The sequence below is a fragment of the Archocentrus centrarchus genome, chromosome 6, assembly GCF_007364275.1.
Source record: "Archocentrus centrarchus isolate MPI-CPG fArcCen1 chromosome 6, fArcCen1, whole genome shotgun sequence".
Classification (NCBI taxonomy): domain Eukaryota; kingdom Metazoa; phylum Chordata; class Actinopteri; order Cichliformes; family Cichlidae; genus Archocentrus; species Archocentrus centrarchus.
The window spans coordinates 13932879-13945526 of record NC_044351.1 but is presented as its reverse complement, the minus strand read 5'-3'; the positions used below and the strand labels follow the sequence as shown (position 1 = coordinate 13945526).

The 12648-nt window shown below is 40.8% G+C and overlaps 1 protein-coding gene across 2 annotated transcripts in view; it reads left to right on the top strand.

Moving 5' to 3' along the window:
* The first annotated feature begins 6623 nt into the window (after positions 1 to 6623).
* shisal1b (shisa like 1b) overlaps positions 6624 to 12648 on the top strand; it is a 38430-nt gene continuing 32405 nt past the window's right edge. The window contains exon 1 of one of the 2 annotated variants that reach the window (XM_030731793.1): positions 6624 to 6942. The gene's annotated coding sequence lies outside the window, so the exon portion shown is untranslated. The remainder of the gene's footprint in view (positions 6943 to 12648) is intronic. The other variant, XM_030731794.1, reaches the window with a different exon arrangement.

The following is a 12648-nucleotide window of genomic DNA, read 5'->3' as shown; positions in this document are numbered from 1 at the left end:
AAAAAAACTATTTCATCTCAGGGGGTTTATTGCTGTAATGATACATGATCTTCATTTACAAACACAGAAGTAAGTCTAGTGCTTGATGACAGCAATAACAATGCATCGTCCGTGACGGTGACCGTAACTGTGAGAAAGGCTTTATTTTATTTACTTATTTATTTTTGCCAAAAGTATGTTTTCACGTTACATTTAATGCAGATAGTCAGGCAAATTCCTTTTTTAAAGCTTCAACACAAAACCTCATGCAAAATTTAGACGAATCTCCAGTTTCATGAGTCTCTGTCAGTTTGACTGATGGATGCTGGGGCTTCAGAGTGAAGTATCACGATAGGTGACAGTGATCTGAGGCTTTGTTGTTTACACACAGGTGGGGGAGAAAAAAGCTGAGAGACTATTGGCTGACGCTAAATATTTTATGGAGCTGTCCTCTGTCGTCTAAAATTTCACTCAGTTTCTTCGTGTTTTGAATATTTCGGTGCATGTGTGTGTGTGTGTGTGTGTGTGTGTGTGTGGGGGGGGGCTTTTAAGGACACTGTAAAAACTGGCTGCATTGTTATTTCATAGCAAAATTTCTGTGTAATCGCCACAGCTCTGGCACATCACAGACCCTTTCGACCCACGCCCTTATCATTTTAATTACATAAAGTAATTACTAGAGAAATCAAATCCCGCACATGCAATTTTTGCAATCACAGTAGTGTCCAGAGTATATGCGCTGAACAAGAATCCGAGTAATTTAATGATCGTCTTTGTTTAATGTGGTAATTGAGTCTTGACAGTCGCTTTGAGTTTAATTTAAAAACAAAAGTATCTTAATTATTCCTCTCTGACTACTTTTATGATGAAACTTTTACGACTAAAGAAAACCATGAATAAAAAAATGTCCTAAAGATCACACAGACTCATTTGGTGAGTGGGATTTTGCCTTGATAAATAACTGAAATGATTTGTTGATTACAAGAATCTTCACCTTTATTATATAACACGTTCCCCCTAATGAACAACAACGCTGTGAGATTTTGTTATCTTGAGTTTTGACAGCACAAATGTGAATCCGTATGTGATGATGGTGAAATTAATGGCACAGCTGAAAAAAACAGCGCCATAGCCAAAGTGAGTCTTGGCAGCATGACGACCGCCGTGAGAGTTCAAAGTTTGCGCAGAAGGACTCGGAGAGAGCAAAACTATTTCAGTGCCATGACTGAAATGCCACGACCAGTTTGTCGCTTGCGCTGCTGGAGATGACATTGATTGGACATGTGACTGATTTGCAGAAAACAAAACATTTTGGAGGAGTGATTCAAACCCTGTCAAACCCTTTCTGCTCTTTCAGCAAGGCTAAAAAGATCAAGGAAGAAACGTTGACTTTGAAGTTGTACTTCATCGTAATCTCAGAAAATCCATCCACCAAACTATAGTTTTACCTAAAAAGCCTTTTAAAGTTATATTCTGCAACAGTAAAAGTTAATTTTTCTGCATGTAAATATGCAGCTAACCTCACTCTCTAACTCCATCCAGATGTCAAATTTACTGAGACAGAGCCCATGATAATAAGTATTCACCTTTTCAGTAGCATATTAATGTGGTCATCAGGTTTGTTTTTTGGAGGAGGCAAAAAACAATTATTTTTTGAGCCATTTATGATTGAGTCTTGTAATTTCCGATGTTAAGTGACACCCCGTTGCTTTCAAGATGGGGTTTACAGCTTTGCAACAGGCAACACTGCCTTCGAGGCAATTAAGAAAATACACTTCACTAACTGAGGGAAATCACACGGACAGCTACCCATTATGGGTTTGGCTAACAGAGAGCAGGGTTCTTTCTGCATTTTGGCATTCTTTCCTAGTGGATTCTTATATGGTTTGGCAATCCTCTCAGATGGCAGCACCGTCCCCTAATAGCTGCACCAGTGCTAGTGTTATGTTACCATTTGGACCCATCTCTTGCACTTAAATTGCTTCAACTCCTAGAACTCAGCCTTCAGGCATTAGGTGACCTGGAGCCAAGAGCTCGAACTGATACAGCACGGGTCCATCACCGTGGCCCTTCACCATACTAATGACCCCTTGAGGGGATTCGGGGTGGAAAGAGTTCTCCTCTGAAAAGAGCCCTCTGTGGCATAGAGTTCCCATTGTCATTTGGCCTGGGGATCACCGTGTCACTCCTGGCTTACACAGCCAAGCCCCTACCTCCTCAGCCAATTTCTGCTGCATCTGCATCCCCGCCCCCAAATTTTTGCCCATTTATCTTGCCCCTTCTTTTTTTTAAATTACAGTTGGGAGTGAAGTTAATATAAATGGCCAAATGTTCATTTTTCCTCATTAACCTTTTGAGTTAAAACCAAAGCAAAAGGAAGAACTGCACCTGAATTTCTAAAACTGGCATCTGAAGACTGACTTAGTCATTAGACATTTTCTATTATCAGCATCCACATAAAGAGCAGAGGACATGTAATGACTTGTAGGGATTTGCACATTTCCCTGTTTGTTCTCTGACCTTTATGTAATGCACTTAAGCAAGGCCCCTGAGAAATGCTTGACAACAGCCTTCACTCATTTTATTGCCAGGACACAATGCAGCATCAGCTGCAGGAATAGGATTGGGAGCTGATCAACAATTTGCTAAAAAAAAAACCTAAACGCTTTTTAAAATCTGCAATCTGAATTTTTCAGCTCTTGAGGATGGTGTTTCAGAGGGTAAAAGAAGTACAGAAAAACATTTTCAAACAGTCATTTCCTTGCACTTCATATAATACAAAGCTAAGCTGAAATAATCCCCCCCCCCCCCTTTTTTTTTTGAATATTGGAAATCACATCTGTATCAAATACCCTCTGGGTTTAATGGTGGACTGTGTAAGCTGATCCTCTACATTTATGGAGCCTCCTAAAAAGATTCAAAGAAATCTCCTGGAGCTTGGCTGAAAGGAAGGAAACCCAAGCACAGACAGAATAACTCCTATCATCTGATTCTCACAGATGAAGCAAGAGGGACATTAAACAGACAAGGAAACTGCAGCAGATAATTTAAATTCCATCTGTAAGAGGGTACAGGTATGATAGAGGCGACGAACACCTCCATGCTGATTACTATTGAACCCGGTTGTATGGAAGGCAGTTGAGGCCAGGGGCTTATCATGAATACAACCTGACACCTGAGTATGATCACCGACACTCTCTGTGTAGTGTCCAGCTCATCGAGACCTGGAAGTGAAAGCTCTTTTGCCAAAAAACGACTGCAAAAAATGATTGATCGATTTACAGAATAAAAGACTTCAATACATTGGCTGACTGACATCATTGCAGACATTATTTTGTGACTGAGTGCCGCTAGCAAACAATCCAAGCAGCTCCCTTGCTTTGCATTAATTTATCATCGCTCTATTTCCTGAGCAGATGTGAAGCTCCTCAGTATTTCATTGTAAAGGAAATGTGTAATATTTACTATCTGGAACTGTAGATGAGTGTTTCATATAAAAAAGAAATTCTAGCAAGAATTTCATCATAGCTCATTTCTGTGACAAATGAAATGATCTTTTTAGTTTCATTTTAAGGCTTTTTTTGTGTGTTCACATGCAGTGAAAATGCAATATTTTAGCAGTTTACTGTAGTTGCACCAAATGGCACTTGAGATGGCATTTGGATAAATGTGCTGCATCGGAAATGACCAGCTACACTCACCAAGTCCACATATAGAGACACAAATATGCAAATACAAACTCAGAGGATATTTTAGTCTATATCTCTCTAGTCCACCTCCTCCTGGCTGAACATCATACACAACCTGCTTCAGGCATCCACGTCGGCTCATCCTCCCTTTGAGAGAAGCTGGCAGTTATCACAGCTCCCTCCTCCTGCTGCATGTGGCCATGTGTCTGGGAGCAACACCCAGCAGTCTCAACAGCACAATACCCACAGTGCTCCATGGGAGCACTTCTTGCTTGCCCGGTCAACAGGCCAATGTGCAGCATCAAGACGACATGGCCATATGTTCATATCCTTCGTTTCCCTGCGTTTGAGAAATTCTCCATCACTTCATCAGTGGTGTAACTGAGCATTTCTCTCACTTTGCCTGTGGCGTGTTTGCCAGTATGACATTATGACACTTTATCAACATAACTCGAGGAGAGCTGTCAGGTTGTCCCCTGAATCACCTTTCACCGATGTTTGTGACCTGACTGATCCACCAACTTCATGGGTATATTGACCCGGTATGCACTGCTTTGATACAACAGGGACCAGCAAAGCATTAAAGATATGTCAAAGTATCACAGGCAAAGCACATTCCATGTCTGAGTTACCAGTAACAAAACTATTTTGCTTTTACAAACTTGATTTGGTTTCCCTGGCACAAACTGCAGTACAGGACAACATGTGAAGGGAAGCATGTGCTCATCTACACACTGTTTACACATTGCTTAAGAAATCAAACTTTAGCCAGTTATGAACCCTAGGTTACACATTGCTTTGTATCCGTAATGGACTGCAGGTGCCATCATTTTGTCCCTGCTCAGGCTCCCCAAAAGCTGGGATATCCTCCTCTGAACTTGCTGCTCTAAAGACTGGCCCTCCTGCATCTCACCCCATTACAGCTCTGACTCCCTTTCCACAATTCCAGAGTAATCCAGAGGGCATTATTCTTTTCCCCTTGTCACAAACATCCGGATCATTTGTTACTTTGATGGACTGCCTCAGCTTGAGGAATCTGTCTTGACTTATTGACCTGGCTATAACTAGGGCCCAGTTTATCTGGATCCTGGGGTATCAGAGTCATGCTGTGAACACTGATATGCTGGAGAATGTTTTCAGTTTTAAGGTTGCCTTCATAGGTGCCTGTGATTTGTACGCTCTGACATTTGCTTTTTCAAAAACCTGGTTGCCACTTTACTGTTTTAGGTAATTGGAGGGCCTCCAGGCTTGGTGGTTGTGGGCTTGTTGTCCTGTTTTCACTTTTTATGTTAAAACAATTTCAACCCAACTTCATCAGGGTTTAAATTGAACTAATAAAAAAGGAGAGGTAGGGCGCGGTAAATTGTTTAAGAAATCAAACTTTTAGCCGATCATGAGCTCTAGGTTACACATTGTTTCTTATCCATAATGGAGGGTGGGTGCCATCACTTTGTCCCTAGTGGGATATCCTCCTCTGAGCTTTCACTTTCCTGCTCTAATGCCTGGTCCTTCTTGACCTCATCCCCTGAGACCAGTAAGTCTGAGTCCCCTTCTGAGTAAAACCCTTTCTGCCTCACTCAGCCTTCTGCTTCCCTAAGAATGGACATACTGTAGGTTGAAAGTGGGAGTTAGCAAGTCCCTACCAAGGACATTGTATAAGAGTTTTGTTTTGGAAAGGGTTAAAATTACTGTACATTTCTGAAATCCTGCTAAATTGACAATTTGATTTTTAGCAACAGAAATATTATAGAATGCGAGCATTAAACTTAACCTCCCTTGTTGCCATAAAATATGGAAGCTGCCCATCATTTTGAAAAGACAGCCTGTGTGGTGTGTTAGTCAAACTCCCACAGATGTGGCATCACTAGAAAGCCCCGAATGTCCTCTTGACAGTAGGACTCAAGTAAATTGCATAAATGGTGCTTGATGTCAAGGTCTCAGACAAGGATGAATTGCTGGGTCTTCGGAAGATATTGTGCCCATTAACAAAACTGTAAATATGTAATTTGATGCACACTCAACCACCTCATTAACATTTTCATGCTGATGCAGTACAGCTGCAACTAACCACTTGGATGAATTATTTATATAGATATGATAAACAGATGGAAGCAGAAAAAAAATAGACATTATAGTTTTTTGCTGACCAAGTTTAAATATTCAGAGTACATTGTTTATTCATCTGTTAAACCCCAGGGATATTCCAATGATCATATCTGACTAATATTCTCTTAATCGAGTATTCAAGTAACTGCTATACATTGTGAATTAGAGTTTTTACAGGTTTTTTCTATCATGAGCATTTTCAGTACTAATATTATTCTGTTTCTCTATTTCTACTGACCAAATACCAGAATACCAGAAGAGAGCAGCATCAGATGATGCATGCAGTATATCAGTTAATTGCACATTTTTATTCTTTACATGCAAATTGGAGCAGTATCTATCAAACACGCAGATGACTGGGTCTGTTTGTTTGTGTGTTTGCACAGTGTGTATCCAAAATTAAACTGCGGCACATTCTTTGTCAACAGGATAACCTCTGGACAAGCGATGTTTAGAGAGAGGAGATTAGATTAACTCTTGGACGGGTGCTAATAAATCTAGAGGCAGGAATAGAGAGAGCGAGATTGTGTGTGCAGAAGAGAGCAGATTTTAAAACAGTGCAAAACTGCTAGTAATTTCACCCATGAAAGAAGTTGAGCGGAGAACTAACAGGAAGTCTTCTCCCTCAAGAGGAAACCGAGTCTTGTAACTGTAAAAACAGCTGACCTCGTGCCTTCTGTTGAGAAGGAATGCATGCAGAGGAGACAGAGAGATAAACAGGAGCTCATACAGTACAGAGGATCACCCTCCAGTGCAGACGCACGAGCTGCCTCTCTCTCTCTCTCTCTCTCTCTCTCTCTCTCTCTTGCTCGCTCCCTCTCTCACTTTTCTCTCACTCGCCCACTTAGTATCATTTCATCTCTCTCTCCCTCTCCTTCTCTCTCTCACCACACTCTCAGTCACTGAGCTCTAACGAATGGGGATACACCGCCAAGGAGGACTTAGGGGTGAGAAGAGTGTGTTTCTTTTCTTCTCTGGTGTGTTTTCGTTCTCTTCCGCCTGGCTTCCCTCATGAGCTGTTAATTCCAGCCCTGGTCCTGAGGATGAGGAGGATCTATTTGTGAGGAAGACACAACAAAGGAAGAGAGAACAAGGAGCAACAGGGTGGCAAATTCTGCAAGCAGGAGTGAGCAAGAAGATCTTTTCTTTTCCTCCAGGCTCAAGCAAGGTTAGTAAGAAAAGCTTCTTGTCATTGAAATAAACAGTGCCTGCTATTATTGTTCTATTTTTATTACTTACTTCCATTTCTAAAAGGACATATTCAAAATATTTCCATCCCTCTCTTAAGGCTTCAGTAAACTGTCCCTGCAAAGCATTTATTTTTTATTTTTTTTAAATTGAGAACATTTGATTTTTCAAAAAAGTCCCATAGAAACATTTGAGTGATATTTCTTTTAATAAAGCAAGTCCCCAGGTTGGTTTCTGAAGTGTCACTCCAGGTCAGAACTACTGTGTAATTTCCCTGAGGCACACAGTACAATTCTCAGGTGGAGTCTCTCCTTAGCAAGGCAGAGACTGAGCTTCAGGAAAAGGCGAGGACAGCTCGCTCTCATCGCCACTCCTCAGCCGTCACTTTACACAGGAGGCAATTAAGCGGGATTGGCAGCTGATGCTGCCGGTAACTTAGAAACAGGCGTGTGGGAGACACATGGTGGCACATGATAGGATTTAGAGGAGGAAGGAGCAGCGGAGGAAGGAGATTCCCTTTGTTCGTTCACACAAAATCCCGCTCTCGCCTGGGTGTCTGAAAACTGGCCCAGGGGCAGCAGTTGCAAGCTTTTATGATTTTACTCAACAGTGAACATTGTTCAAGTGTGTTTACTCTTAAGGGTATGTGCATAGGAAGAGCGTGTGTGCTACGTGTGTGGCTGCATGTTTGCCCCAGTGTGTATTGGATGTACCGAGTCTTGCAAGTGAGCCCTCACCTTTTATTGCCACGAGTGGAAGAAATTATTCAGTCAAACAGAAGAAGCGGAAAAATTAATTTAATAAACACTGTAGCTCCCTTCCAAATATTCTGATTACTCTGTGAACCACTGGGTGCCACTGGGTAATTTCTGCACTGTGTGAATGAGCATTTTTATAATTTATACAATAAACAGGCTCCCTAAGGACTCTGGCTTTGTTTTGGGTTTTGCTTACTTACAGTATGTGACTGAAAACTCCCTTTGAAACCGATGAAGAGCTTTTCTGCTCACTCTTTGTCACAAAATCTTCTTGCTGTTGTCAGCACCTATAGGAGAAGTGCGCCTTTAGATGCAAAGGCTGGCCTCTGTCTGCTGTCAGCAAAGGGCCCATGATGGAGGCTTAAGGGAGATGATGAGTGATGAAGTTTGTTAAATATTTGCTGTTGGGTTGGACAGTTTGATTAAAAATGTATTTAAAGAAGAGGGCATGGAACAAAGTATTGTGATCACAGTGTAAACACAGGTGGAGGCATGGACGGGCAGTTTGTCTGGGCTGTGTGTGCTTTGACACAATAGGAGGGGTGTTGCATCAGCCAAACCCTACCTTATATTAATTTCAGTGACAGGAGAGTGACCTGCTTATACAGAACCCCCAAAAGTGACAAATTTGCTTTTAAAAAGGATTTTCCAGCAGCACATTAGGGCAGTGATCGTTCTCATTTTGTGTTTAGTCTGGACTTTATGTGTTGATGTCACATGATCACAGTTTCCTCCATAGGCAAGACAGGAGATAAGTGAGGTCGGGACAGTTTGGTTTGACCATCGGTCATAACTTGAGCACAATTTCCTGTGTCACCTTGTCTCAAGCGCACACAGTCACTCTACTGTGCCTCACAGGGACAGTCATGTTGAGTCCATCAGTGACCAGCTGACTGTCCCAACCAAGAGGAGCCATTGACATTGAAAGGGTACTGATGTGTGCATCCTGCATATAGTATATACACTCTCATTCCACTCAGGCATATGCTTGAATACACAAAAGCAGACACACACATGCACACTCACATCAGCAGAGGCGGAGCAAGGAGAGGCGTCGTGACCAGTGGCTTGGCAGGAGCCCTCAAGGTGAAAAATTTTAGTGAGGAGCATTTCAAATTCAGAACAGATGATCAGGCTGGTGTTGAAACTGCAGAGTAGCTGACAGCACCAGATGCAGACAATCTTTTGGCAGAGGAAGAGTTTTTGGTGCCTGAGTCTCAAACATAAAAGTCAGAGGCGCCGAGCTGAAATTAATACGACTGTGGTTATCACCATGTTACGGGTGGTGGTTCTTATCACGGTCCGGACGAGGCGCAAAAATCTCCCCTATATGACTGTCATCACAGCACACTTAATCCAGCCATATATCTCGACACATCAGAGTGCAGACAGAGTAGGTTATTTAGAAGTGAACGCAAACTCAAACCGTGTTTCTGAGTCTATCTGCGGTCAAGGTGAGAGTGATGCAAATCTCCCGCTAAATGGAAGAGCGCTTTTTGACTGAAAATTGGACATTGTGTCAGCTGCACAGCCTTATAAAGCCAGGACATTTTCAGCATAAAATACTGGGTAATACTTAGTTTAGTTCTTCAGCAACAGGCAGCTGTCGGCTGCAATGATTAAGATAATTAATTGGCTATCAAATTCACGTTTAGATCTTAAGATCAGTAAAACAGTTTTTTTTTCAGCGTCTCCAAATAGAGAGCCAGATCCAGTTGTAATTGTAACAGGGGAGCCACTGTCAGTTGTTGATAAATATAAACATTTAGGCATGATAACAGATTCACAACTTACATTTAAAACACAAGTTTAAAAAGTTGTGAACAGAGTCATATTTGGTTTGGCAAATTTCAGGCGTATTAGGGAAAATTTGTGAGGAAAATAGTGAGCTATTGTCTCTCTAATTGGACAAAAACAAGTTGGACCACATTACACTTAATAGAAAGACTCTATGAGCAGGCCTTGAAAACATTAGATAAAAAGCCAAATTCATATCATCATTGTAAAATTTGAACAAAATACGGTTTCTTAATTTGGGAAAACATGATTACATTTGCAGACATTCTACTTGTGTATAAAATTCTTCAAGGTATGACTCCCCCTCCTCTTAATGAATTCATTAAACAAAATCAAACTACATGTATGTCTACCAGAGCACTTTTGAGAGGGGACTGTAAAATAAGGTTCTTTTGGGCAGTGAGTTTCATCTTACTGGGTGGGACACACTCGGAATACAATACCCACAGAAATGAGGAGCATAACATTCTTTACTTCTTTCTCCAAATCTATAAAACATTGGGTATTAGATAAGTAGTGTCACTGAAAGTTTTTCATTTTTAATGGACTTTTGTCTTTCTGAGTTTATAAAACTGATCTTTAATATCCTATATGAGTGTGTGTTTAATTTGATATGTTTTGTCTTTCAATTATGGTCACATGCCTCATCATGCTGCCAGGGAATGCAGATGAAAATATGCCTTTGTGGCTAATTCTGGCATATTTACATGATGCATTTAAGTGTTCACGTTAATATGCATTGTCCCTTTTAAATAAACATAAACACAAAATGACCCAAGGAGCTACTTACAGTTCTTTACCACTAGCACACAGCATGTCACAATCTACTGAGTTAAACTCAGCATTAAATATTATTTTAATGTTTTTTATTTGCCTCCCACATACTGAATTCCAAAATAGACACATTCTGAATTTGCATGGACACATAAATAAAAAGTACAAATAAAGCAAACTACAAACAAGATAGAGGCACAGAAAAACTCCACAGAGGTCAGCGCAGCTGCAGGTCTCTGCAGGACTGTAACAACTTTCCAAGAACCACAGATGAAAAAAATAAAGCCTTTCGGCACATTTAGATCAATGTTTATTATTACTTTCCCTGTTTAATAAACCAGTAGTTAAATAAAAATAAAAAATTTTAAAAAAGAGTAAATGTGTAAGTTTAAACTTACCCTAGTTCAGCATGTCAGCTGTGGTATACCTCTTCCCGGCCACAAACGGCAGGCAGGTTCATGATAAAAGGAAAAAAAAAATTCACAGTTAGTTTCAGCTGTGAGGTCGACACCCCCCCCCCCACACACACACACTCCTTGAAAGCTTGTTTGCGTTAACATTTTCACCACTGCTCTGACATGAGGTTAATTTGAGTATTGCTTTTCTTATCAAAGGGCAGCTGCAAACCACATTGCTGCCTATTTGACATTTGCAGGCCGAACTATCTGCAGGTGAAAGTGGCCACATGAAGCACGTGTACAGATCAGAAAAAAAATAAATAAATAAGGTTTTTTATCCCACTGTATGTTTATGAAAAAACTTAGAGTTTTACGAGTAAATAATGATTTTGATTCTTGATTTAACCTGTTGATTATTTTGTCCGTTATTTGAATGAAGTCATTGTCCAAGGACCTTTGGAAAATAGGAACACATCATTTCTAAATCCAAAAATAGGGTTTCTAGATCGCTTGTCATGTCCAAACAATCATCAACCCCCCCCCCCCCCCCCCCCCCCCCCCCCCCCCCAAAAAAAATAAAAATAAAATGTTTCAATTTACATAAAACAATCACAACATCTTTATATTTTAGAAGCTGTTTAATATTTTTGCTTGATGGTTAAGTGATTGCTGAAGTCAAAGTCTGCACTTGTGTGCATAATTTAGCTGCATGTGAATGTTATTTTTATATTTATTTCGCTGACAATTTAATAAAGCCAATAATAATGTTAGAATGATATGAACACAATAATTTTCTTTCATTATGAGTCGAATTACAATCTGACCACGGGCCAGTCTTACCACACTTCAACTCACAGCGACCGATGACCACATCGTTCAGGTACGCTCGAGCGTGAAAACCCCTTTGGACATTTGCTTTTCATTTTGATTTCATGCTATTAGAATCATTTCACTTCAGTGGTAGTGAAAAGGAAATTTCTTTAAAATCAACCCAAAACCTAAAAATGCAACACAGATCAGCTTTTGTTTGCACAGCGAAGAGAACAAAGACTTCTATCTGATGTTCCAAGTGGACTGGATGCCCTTATCCGCTAACCCACCCCTCAAAAAAAAAACAAAAACAAAAAAACCATGAACATTTCCCAGCTGTGAGTATAACTGATTAATATCACAAACAGCATGCAGTAGTAGCAGCCAGATAATTACACTGTCTAACCCAAAATAAACAGCAACATGCAGTCAGTTGGTGAGCTCAGAAATGTCTTGTTTTCCAATCTGTGGTGCAGAAAACTCTGCATTTGTTTGGTTAATCTGGTCTGTCAGTAAGACATCTCACTGTGCGGTTCACTCAGCGTTCCCCTGCCCTTTTGTATGGGTGTGCACACTGTGTTTATGTATGTTTTATCCCCAAATGCATGTGTTTTTGTGCGCTTGTTAGTAAGCGAGTGTGTACAGTATGCATGTATGCATTTCTACAGCTGCGTGAGTGACAGCATAATTGAGTCTGTGCATGTCTATAATTTTATGAAAGTGTTAGAACAAGTGAGGAAGAGAACATGTAAGAGAGAGAGAGAGAGACGCTGACAGAACCAGGTTTCCCGATGAAGCGCTGACGTCCCCTTTGATGCCGACTTCCCCTCCATATCGGATTCCACTGAACAGATAATAATCTAGCAAAGGGCTCCAGAGCAAAACATGGCCTGTACCCATCAACTGTATGCATTCACTTCCCTTCTATGTGGCCCCTGTTGTACTTTAGCTCTGTAACCATTAGATGCCAAGGGCGGAGAGCCAGCAGTCTTATTATATTACAGCTAATATCAGTAGCTCGCTCGTAACTGCATGCATCCTGATCCCTTTGGGTGCCCTGTGGCACTTCTGTTCTCAACAACCATACAAGTTTAAACGTAAACATTGTTGCACTTTTTACTTTTTTCTCTGCTTATGGGCAACTGATGA